We start from the raw sequence: 12,141 nt of genomic DNA, 5'->3' as shown, positions 1-12,141 counted from the left end.
CCCTATAAATCCTCTCTCCCTTTAATTGATGCTAAAACATGTGTGGATGATGATTAATGTTTCCATAAATATGCTATTTTGGATACCAAAGAAGGACCTGCCAGTGAGGACCTGGAGACACTGAGTGTTAAGTTAATCCAAGTATCCAAACAGAAGAAATCAGATGAGCTCCAAAGGGGATGAAGTAATAGTCTAGTGGATAGGGAAGTTGCCTCGCATGTAGATGACTGGGTTTGACTTCCTGGCATCACATGCGATTACTCTAACACCCCATCAGGAACAATTCTGTGGGCAGAACCAGGAGTAACTTTGAGCATCGAAAGGTATGGCCTCCCCGAACAAACAAAAACCAAAATAAATACAAAAAATATTTTAGAAGTCAAAGAAACACATCTTTGAGGGAGCAAAGCATGTAGGGAAACAGACAACTGCCATGAGTTGAGAGTCTTAATCATATATACAAGGAAAATTAAATTTGTTCAACAATATAAATAACTCTGAAAATTGAATACTCAAATACTGTCTCACCAACATTTGGATCTATGCTCTATAAGAACTGAAAGATAGTTCCACTAATATAATTACTCCTGGCACAGGAACATTGTGACATAAGAGATGTGTTTAAACAAAACTTAGAATACTGATACTGATATTGATTTAAGAAAGAGCATGATGTTGCAACAAGTATTATGAATGTGGAGAAGCATTAGAATATGGCACTCAGGACATGAGAATGTTATGGAAAGGATGTTATAGAATATGGAGCTCAGGACATGAGAATGTTATGGAAAGGTCTAAACTTATTTGACAAAGAGTTAGTCAAGTTAAGGATGCTGTATTTAGAATGCTGAGCACTCAAGAAATGGGAAAAAAAGGAAAAAAAACCAGGAACATGTTCTTGAGGAAGTAGAGTGGGTGAGATTCTTAGAAGGAAACAGACAAAATAAAAAAAAATTGTGACCTTTATTATGAGGACAGAAAAACTTGTCAGGAGTGAACGTGTGTGTGTGTGTGTGTGTGTGTGTGTGTGCGTGCGTGCGCACTCGTGTTCTTGAAGAGTTTTCAAGATGATGTCACTTTATTCTATTTGCTCAGACTACTGTATGCAAAGAAAAACTTGGGTAAAGGAACACAAGGTAAAACACGAATATTGACAGGGCTGAAGGAATAATACAATGGGTAAGGTACTTCACAAGGCCAACCTTGATTCTGTTCTTGGCATCCCATAATGGCACCTTAGCTCAGGGTTTAGTGGTTTCTGAGTGCAGAGCCAAGAATAATTCCTGTATATCTCTGGGTGTGTTCCCAAAAGCAAAATGAACAATTAAGCACATAAACTATAAAACATTAGGATTTAGGATGAGATTAATTTTTTTTTAATTCCATCTCTCAAGAAGAAAAACTCTACAATGTGGAAAGAACCCCCAATAGCATAGAAAAGAGACTACATGCAGAACTTCCCAATGGACACACTTATACCTACAAATTCCAAATTTTACCAAGAACTAAAGTTTATAATACACAGTGACCCAAGAGTGATTTGAAAAGATTAAGAGTGTGTCTGACAGAGCCTCTCAAATTAAATGATGCATCCCTAGGAAGGACATTTACTCTCAACTCTTTCAGTAGGAGCAAAAGATAGAGAAAAGATCATCTCAAGAAGATCTGTGTCTTTGGCTTTTGTGTAATGAATTTAATCCCCACTAAATCCGTGAAGGCTCACAGAGTTCTTGAGAAAATTGTTTCAACCCAACTACTGGCAGTGCACACTCAAAAGGACAGAGAGAGTATATAATGTAATAAGGCTGTCAGTCTCACAGAAATCTCTTAGCAGAAAGGAATAGGATAGTACTACTCAGCTCTTGCAAAGCTATAGTTGCTTTCAGAAAAAGAAAAGAAGCCATAACTCTTACAGTGAAACTAAGAGCCCAAAGAGTAGTCTAAAAAAATCAAGAAAGATTACTAAAAGATACTGAAATCTCATCAAGAAAAATGCAGGTTTAAAAAAATCAAAGATTTTTGCCCTGCTGAATTTTAGTACTAGTGTGGTTAAGTAATTCTTTTTACCTCACATTATTTTCCTTTTTTTGAACCAAATATGGGTTATTATACTATGTTCCCACTGTTTCAGTCTCACGGAAGCAGTACTGGTGGATGTGGATAGAGACTTAAATTTGTTTATACACTAAATGCAACTTTTCTTCAAATATCATAGCTGACATTCTAATTCCCAATATAATAGCGAAAAAATGGGGTTTTTGAGAAATAATTAAGATTCGATGAAATCAAAGAATGGAGTCTTCATGAGTGACATTAGATTGTTAATTAGAATCAGGAGAGTTCATTTCTCTCTTTTAAGTGAGAATGCATGGAGAAGCTGGCAGTGTGCAGATTCTAAGGGTGGCCTTATAAGTACTGACTGTTTAGGCACATTTATATCAGATTTTCAGCTTCCTTCAGAAGTGTGATAAATATATACTATAGTAATATATTATTAAAAACTAGATACCCTCATATAATTTGTTCACATTGATCTCCATATGGAAAGTTGAAGAACTCTTATAACTTTACATGCGATAACAGAATTTAAATGCACTTGCATGGAACTGACATAATTGTGAGCCTTTAAGATAGACTTTAGAAGAATCAGAAGCTACTTTAATGGATTTGAAATTCTAGAAAGTCACCAAGAGTGTTTCCTATGGTAAAGAGTAACCCTGAGATTGATGATTCAGTTTTTGCAACTGTGAATAATATTACTCACATCTTGAAAGAATACTGAAGAGGTCTCCTTGTTTCAAATTAAAAAACAAAAACAGAAACAAAAAACCTGTATTTGAGTAATAGCCCTCTGAGTTTCTGAGAGGAGGATCCAACTCATTTCTGTCTAGATTCCCAACTCAGGGAGACTGAGATATAGATGTAAATGTGGTGTGTGTGTGTGTGTGTGTGTGTGTGTGTGTGTGTGTGTGTATCCCGGGGGGGGGGGCATAGAGAGAGGAGAGAGAAAATGAGAGAGAGAAGAGATTAAAGCCTATTTGTGGTAATTAGCTTTAATGCAGTAACTATTGTTACTCTGAAAACTAAAAGGAACATAGAAATATGTGCCCTGAGGGCTATAGAGAAATAAACTTCCAGTCAAATAAATAATATTTTAATCTAGTATAGAGAAGCAATAGGACATTATACAAACTCAGATTATATTAATAAACCTGAAACAAAAATTAATTAAAATAACTATAGTCAAATCCTAAATATTTCAGAAAACTGTCAACATTTTGTTATATATCAGCTCATTTAACATTCACACTAGCATTTTTAATTACGATTAAGAAATTACAGTGGAGGGAGTATGGTGCCGCCAGCAGGTCAACCTGTACCTGTGGGGGCAAGATCATCAGCAATCCGATGGTGCCTTTAGACTTCCAGATACCCCCAAATTGTTGTTGTCTCTTTTGCTAGAACCCGAAAACTTGGGGCCAAGTTTACCACGAAATTAAAAGGCCAAAAGTTAGGTATGTGAGAGACAAACCCACAAACCACATCCGGCTCAGCTATATAAGCTCAACACAGACAGGGGAAGGGTTGTTGGATCGGGGGCTAGCGGGGTGATTGGTAATACTAGGGATTTTGGTCGCGGAAAATGTGCACTGGTGAAGGGATGGGTGTTTGATGATTGTATGACAGAAGCTCAAACTTGAAAGCTTTGCAAATGTATCTCACAGTGAATCAAAAAAAGGAGGGAAATAATAATAAAATAATAAAATAAAATTAATGCTCAGGATTGAATTAAAAAAAAAAAGTAATGTGGGAGATTGGCCACCATCCAGATCACACAGCTGCTTCTCCTGAAAGGGAGCATAACTTGAGGCCACATAACCATGCCACCGGACTTCACGCCAGAATGTTTCACATGGGGAGCCCAGAGAAGTGTGGGTGAAAGCCTTCCTCGCCCCAAAGGACCAAGTTCCAGTAGCCCAAAGCCTCCACAACCCAATCGCTGCCATGCTCAAAGTTGCCCCCACCCCACCCCCCCCCCCCCCCCCCAAGCACTAGAGGCCAAAACTCATGCATGAGTGAAGCCCCATGGAACCCAGTTAATGCGAAAATTTGTGACCTTGAACTCTGGACTCAATGGGACCAGGATCAGAGATCCTCTGCTTGCTTTCCCCAGCTTCCCATGACCCATGGGTCATGGCCAAAGCCACCTCCTGCTGGCATGAGAAATCTCGTCATCGGCCACCATCCAGATCCCATGGCTGCTTCTCCGGAAAGGGAGCATAACATGAGGCCCCGATAACCATGCCACCAGATTCCATGCCAGACTTTTTCACATGGGGCACCCCAGAGGGGGGCAGATGAGAGCCCTCCCTGCCTCAAGGCAGCCAAAACCCAACCACTGCCATGATCAAGGCCACTCCCCACATGCTCGGGACAAGACACTCTTTTGCAGCCTCATGACACATCAGAAAATGCTCCCTACCCATTTTCCAGAATTACCACACCACATATGATGGGGTTTAGACAGTAGGCAACACATTATAGAGGGAAATATGTATATGTATATATATGCATATATACACATTTTCCAATACATATTCCAAAGCTCATATCACCAAAACTTTAACATGTTAGTGATATCCTATAGAATGTCTTAATGGTTCCCGCCAAAATAGAGCAATCTTCATACTGTTTCCTATTTGAACACATTTCTGTTAGCATGTTCAGCAGTTCTTCATAACAGAAATGTATTATTTCTGTTGTGTTTTGGGACAGGGGGTGGGGCTTGGGATGGAAACATCCCGAATTTTGTGGTGGGAAAGTGTAATGGTGGTGGGATTGGTGTTTGAATATTGAATGTAATCAAACATTGTGAACTAACGTATAAAATTAAAAAATTATAAAAAAAAGTTATGTAGTAATGTGGAGTTCATACCCAACTCAATCAGCTTAATCAATGGCTGAATAAATAGCAGTGTTCCTACATTATAATAAAAAAAAAAGAAGAAATTGCAGTGGAGAAGTGTATTTTTTAAATAATTCTCTAAATGCACACAGGTAATGATAGTATAAAAAGATTTAAAATGCAAACAGTTTTGCTATAAAGCTCTCATAGTAGTTGAAGATAAAGGTTCTATAAAATTACTGGGAGTTTCACAGGATTATTCATTTTGCAAGAATGATTTATCTAATTCACTCTTTATTCTAGGATCTCAAATAAAATATTTAAAAATAGTAAGATATATAATATGAATAATTGAATTGTATCATGTACTAGAAAAATATTGAAATAGAGGCTTTTGGTCAAGTCAAGAGGCTTTTGACCAAAAGCTTTATTTTAGAGAGACTATTTGAAGACAATACACACTTTGGAAAAGTGAAAAAACATTAGATTTGTTTAAGACAAAATGGGGAGATAAAAAGTACAATTTCTTTTCTTTTGATCTTTGATATGATTTGGCATTATAAAAACATTTTGAAACTAAAATTAAAATTTGACTATGTGAAATTATTATTGGAGTAAAATATAGATTTAGGGGTGGGTGAGATAGTATAGTGGTTAAGGTGATTATCGTGTGTGTGTGGTCCACCCAGGTTTGATCCCAGCACTGCATATGGTTATCTGAGCTCTACCAATAGTGCTCACTGAACACAACACAGATCCAGAAGTAAGTCGAGCATTGCTTTGTGAGTCACACTATTAATTTAAACTTAACATCAGCAAGGCACATTCAAAACCATATTTAATAATGACATACCATTTCCATGCATTAAAATAAGTAAAATAGACAGACGTATGAGTTTTTATATTCCTCTAGGAAAAGTTGACTCAGTGGGCTGGAACTCGTGCTTTGCTTGGATTTACTCAAGCTTTATAGAATCCTAAAAACTTCCAGAAATATCCCTCACGCACTGACTGAAGAGTAACCACCACTACACTGATATGGTCACGGTCATGGTCATGGTCCTCCCGTTGTTCATCGATTTTCTCGAGCAGGCCCAGTAACGTCTCCATCGTGAGACTTGTTGCTGTGTTTGGCATATCGGATACATCACGGGCAGCTTGCCAGGCTTTGCTGTGCGGGCGAGATACTCTCGGTAGCTTGCCAGGCTCTCCGAGAGGGGCGGAGGAAGAGAAGTCGGGTAGGTCATGTTGGCTGTGTGCAAGGCAAACGCACTACCCGCTGTGCTATTGCTCCAGCCCACACTGATATGATTAAACAATAATGATAAAAGAAAAAAAGAAGTTTTTCTCTAAAACTGTTTAGCTAGATTGTGTATATATGAGTGAAGAAAATATAGCTGCGCATTGCTGAATCTTTAGTAGTCTGATAACCTATGAGTCTCATAGTACCATAGATACTTGATCAGTTGATCACTTGACATCCCATTACTCATTGGTTCACTCTAGTGGGTGCTAGTATTGTCTCCATTTGTCCCTGTCACGTGCTAATGTAACCCAAGGGTGTCCGCTTGCTCCAGGAACAGGAAGAACCTCAAACCGATTGTTCAGGGTCTTGACAAAGAAGTCTGATCATCTCATATGCGGGTGGTCACGCGATCTTTTGACATCCCATGGAATCCAGTTAGTAATGGCTCTAGTCCAGCGGTCATCTCCAAATCACATTACGTGTCCAGCCCATCTTATTTTTGATGCCTTGGCAAACGAGACAGCGTCCCTGATTCTCGATCGTCGATGGAGGTTGAAACTCTGGATTCTTTCTCTCACTTGAGTAAAGCGTGATACTCCAAGTATAGCTCTATTCCTCTTTGGGAGACCCAAATAGCGTTCTCATCCTGTTTTTGTAGGGCCCAGGTCTCTGAGGCGTATGTTAATGTAGAAAGAACAGCGCAATTGAAGAGATGTGCCAAGAGCTGGAGGTTCTTCATTCTTAGTTATTTCTTCATCGTTCTGGAAGGCATTCCAAGCTGCTCTCTTCCTCCTGCGCAACTCAGATGCCAGGTCATTCCTCATGTTGAGTTCTTGACCTAGGTACACATAACTGTTGCATTCAGAGATTTTCGTTCTGTTGAGAGCAAATGGAATGTCAGAAATGAATTGCTTTCTCATAAACATTGTCTTCGTGAAATTCAGCTGCAGTCAGACATTTCCACACTCACCATCAAAGTCGGCCAGCATTTGTGCTGCTTGGCTAATGTTTGGTGTTATTAGAATGATGTCATCAGCGAAGCGTAGGTGGTGTACTTGCCAACCGTCAATCTTCACTCCCATTCCTTCCCATTGCAGTCATCATGTGACGTTCTCAAGGGTGGAACTGAAGAGTTTCAGTGAAGTGTTATCAACCTGCCAAACCCCTCTCTTGACAGGGATCATCACTTCCTTGTAGAAATGATTCTTAGATACATTTTTTAATGTTTTCTAGAAACCAGGTATAAGACAGCACGGGTTTGACCTAAAAACAATAGCCATGACATGAAAAGGAAAAAAGCTATGAATTTTCTATCTATGACTAATATTCTATGGTATTATAGATAAAATATCTAACCATTTATTGTATTTATTAATAAAATTAAAATGCATAATTATTATGTATACCACATCATGTCTTTGGTAGAGAAAATGTGTGTAAGCAATTTATTATGGATTTGAATGAACAAATCTAACTCAAATTACTCAAATGCCATTCATTATTAAATATGTTTGCAATCTATTAAAATCTCACAAGGACAATTTTATTGTTTGGAAATAATGTATTTTATTTTGTTTTTATTTTCTGAGTAGAGTAAAAAGTTCATTAGTTAGTTCCTAATGCTAGGAAACATTGATTATATGTTTTTTCTGTTGAGAGTGCACACCTGGGACTGCTCCTGGGTTACTCCCAGTTCAGTGCTCAAGGATCATTCTTAGTGGACTCAAAAGTTGTGCCAGGGATCTAAATCAGATTTAAACTAAGCCATATGCAAGAAAACACTATATATGCTGTACTATTTCTCTAATCTAAAATCAGTACACTAAATTAAGTGTAGAATTCTAGAACTTCATTGGTGTTTAAGAACAGATCTCTGCTTTTATTTTCTCATCTGGAAATGGAATTAGTCTCTTAGATTTCTCATGAGTGTCTCATATCTGTGAAACACTCATTCATTATTTAAAATGCCACTATGGTATCATTTTGGTCACTTTGTATTGTAAGTATAATTCTGAACTCATAAGTGGTAATAATAATACAATCCATGGACATTAACAATAACCACAAGCCAATTAGAATCACATCACTGAATCACAATTTACTATTGATGATAATAGTTTAAATAATTATTCATACACTAAATAAAATTATATTTATGAAATTATTTTAACTTGATCTAAATTCATATTTTTATATATTAAGGGCTGGAGCAATAGCACAGTGGATAGGGCATTTGCCTTGCATGCAGCCAATAGGGCCAACCCAAGTTCGATTCCTTCACTCCTCTCGGAGAGCCCGGCAGCTACTGAGAATATCTCGACCGTACGGCAAAGCCTGGCAAGCTCCCTGTGACGTATTCGATATGCCAAACACAGTAACAATAAAGTCTCCCGATGGAGACATTACTGGGCCCGCTCGAGAAAATCATTGAACAATGGGAGGACAGTGACAGTGAGAGTGATATATTTTAAATTTAAATTATACTTGTACCACCTTACCATAATACATCCTATAGTTAAGTGAGTTCAGTATTATATATTTTCTCCTTGGCAATATATCCTTCATTGTTTGGTTTATTTAACAAATATTAAAAAGTAAAATCAATATAATATGACGTGAATGACAATAAAAACTTGAAACAAAAAAAAAGTATTCTGGAAAATTTATTAACCAAAAATGAGCATGTTCTTTTCTTTGTCATTTGATTTGTAGTTACAGTCTTCAGTCTGATCAGATATGAAGAGAAAAGTGTATGATATTTGATTTATGTGCTTTGTAACAGTTGAGCTACAAAGGCTTTTGCAAAGTACTGCCCAGCACTTTGGGGTTTAAAAAAAGCAATACAAGAAAATATGAATTATTGCAGAGTTTCCTAGAGCAAAATGCACCAGAGTACAACATAAGTAAACCATGCTTCAGTGGCTTTCACTCTACAGAAAAAAATTTAGACTGTGATGTATATAAAATAAAATGCCTTAGATATATTCACCTACAAAGTCACCCATCGGGTACGATGAGAGCAAGTCAAGTGAGGGATCAATGATGATGGGGTATTCAGAGGCTATTTGATAGATTCCTAGGTACTAACAACCAGACTGCAAAAACATTTCTGAATTTTCTGGGGAAGAATTTGTGTCACCTATGTCTGCTTAATCTTCCAAGCATTTCCTAAGTAACTTTTTTTTATCTCTCTCTCTTTCTCTCTGTAACATCCAATATAATTGTCATTGCTCCATTCTATTTCCTTTGACTCTCTTCTGTATGCAATGTTCCACATAAATATATATTTTTCTAATTTTATTCACATACTCTATTTACGGATACAATAGGCAGTGATATCTATACTAAGGCCATATTTAAAGGTTCTTTTTAAATAAAGCTTTTCAGTGAAATATTGTATTAAGTTTCCTGGTAAATAATAACCACACTACATTCTTTAATAGAAGACAAAACAAAATATTTTATAGACTATAAAATTATATTACTCCCAAATTTATTATGCAGAATAAATAATTAACCCCAGTGCATATTTTGTACTTAAAATTTATGTAGACAATAATATTAAAGACACATAATTATAAAAAAATAGTTTACGGTGAACACTTTGGGGAAAAATACACATAGGAAGTAGAACATTTTGTTGCGTATTCTTAATATAGAAAGTAATATCATACTATTGAATAGAATAAAATTTTATAAAAATATTATACAGATCTATTAATTTCAATATTAACATGTTATGAATTATCAATTATATAGATTGTTGTCCAGAAAGTATAATCTAATAATTGATAAATTCAAAATACATTAAAGTTTTATAACAGGTACAAAAGCACTGACAATTCTAGTACTAGTTATAGATCTTGAAATTTCTCAGAAAACAATGCTGAGACCTGCTCTCCTTCAGCATTATTATTCTAATTTTGTTCATTACTATCAACAAACTGGAGCAATAGCACAGCGGGTAGGGTGTTTGCTTTGTGCGCAGCCTACGTGGCCGACCCGAGTTCAATTCCTCCACCACTCTTGGAGAGCCTGGCAAGCTACCGAAAGTATCTCGCCCATATGGCAAAGCCTGGCAAGTTACCCATGACATATTCGATATGCCAAACACAGTAACAACAAGTCTCACGATGGAGACGTTACTGGGCCTGCTCGAGCAAATCCATGAACAAACAGGAGGACAGTGCTATCAGTGCTATCAACAAACATTTAGTTAGAGAAAATCTGTGCAAGTACTTAAAATAGTTAAAACATAATTCGTTAATAAAAGTATTTTATAACCTGAAATTTTCACTGATATGTATTGCATTCTGTGGGCATAAGAACATTTTCTATTGCTTTAATTTTATGAGTAAACTTGATTAAACCAACTGTATATCGTTCAATAAAACCCACTTAATATCTTCTGCTGGATATCTCAAGCTGATCTGAATTCAATATGACAAATTAAATCTTATGTAGCCCTTCATCTAAGTTCTTTTCACTCATAACATATATTAAGACTGTCTATTTCTAGTTAGTTGGTAGCTCAGTGTAAGTCTTTATACCTTTTCTCCTTTTACACTCAGATCTTTATCATATGCTCTAATTTTTACTCATTTAAAAGTATTTTCTTGGCTGCACACAGCAATGAATAAACTGGGCTGGCGGGCACCACAACACCCAGAGAATTCTCTGGGCCCCATACTGAGCTGATATTGCTGGGAGGTCCCAGATGGGGCCTTCTTCTTCCATCTGGAGAAGGTGCAGTCTCCCGCCTTCTCCAGATGGAATCCCAGCAACCATGAGCTTCTACAAGCATGACTCCAGTATGTGGGTACAAGGACTATTGTTTTGCGGCCGCATGACCTTTCCTGATATGCAAAGTGAGAGATGCAAAGTAAATGATCCAGTGTCTGCACTGAAAGGCAGGCTTGAATGGTGGTGGGAAAAATTCAAGCAAAATATAATGCCCAACAGAAATGCATCTGGACTGTGCATTAAACTAGGATGCCATGCCACCCTGGGAAGGGAAGGGTATTTGTCCTTCCGCCTTTCCCCATGGCAGCAGCAGCATGGTGGCCACCATCTTTCAGAACCTAATGGACAGCCTGGTATGAGACTGCATTGATGAGGCATGTGGGACCTCATGGGATGGGGAGTGGAACCAACCCTTCTACCTGGCCTGATGAGGCCCTGACTTGCTGCCTGCGAACATCTGCTCTGGTTCCTGAACAGCCATGATTCCAGAGGCACATGAACCAATCTCTGATACCACCAGCTTTTGGGCAGAAATGCATCTGGACTGTGCATTAAACTACAGCACCATGCCAACCCTGGAGGAGAAGGGTGTTTGTCCCTCCACCTTTTCCCCCTGGTGGCGGAGGCATGGTGGCCACCATCTTTTAGAGCCTAATAGACAGCCAGGTATGAGACTGCAGTGACGAGGCAGACAGGGCCTCATGGGATGGGGGGTGAAAATGGCCCTGCTCTCCGCCCTGAAAAGGCCCTGAGTTGCCGCCCATAAATGCCTCCTCTGGCTCCCGAATGGCCATAATTCCAGAGGGACACAAACCAATCTCAGAACCCAGCAGCTTTTGGCAGTAATCCCCCTAGACTTATTACTAAAAATATCAGAAATCAAAAAATCGCTTGGCTCTTTGTTATTATCACAATCAACAATAGAAAACAAATTATCTAATGATGTCTTTTTGGCAGGTCTGATTGTTGGGGAAAATTCCAAATAATAATGGTGGGTCTTTTGTTGTAACATTGAATGCGATCAATGTAGAGAGAGAGTAAAGTGGAAATGCGCTACACAGGCAGGGGGAGGGGAGGGAAGAGGGGTATACTGGGAGTCTCGGTGGTGGAAAATGTGCACTGGTGAAGGGATGGATGTTTTATCATTGTAGGACTGACCGAGACTTAAACTGAACAGCTTTGTGGCTGTTGTCATGGTGATTCAATGAAATAAAAAAAAAATTTTTAAGTTAAAAAAATAAAAAAC

The sequence above is a fragment of the Sorex fumeus genome, unplaced genomic scaffold, assembly GCF_029834395.1.
Source record: "Sorex fumeus unplaced genomic scaffold, SorFum_2.1 ptg000240l, whole genome shotgun sequence".
Lineage (NCBI taxonomy): Eukaryota > Metazoa > Chordata > Mammalia > Eulipotyphla > Soricidae > Sorex > Sorex fumeus.
The sequence above is the reverse complement of the archived record's forward strand: the minus strand, read 5'-3'. Positions refer to the sequence as shown.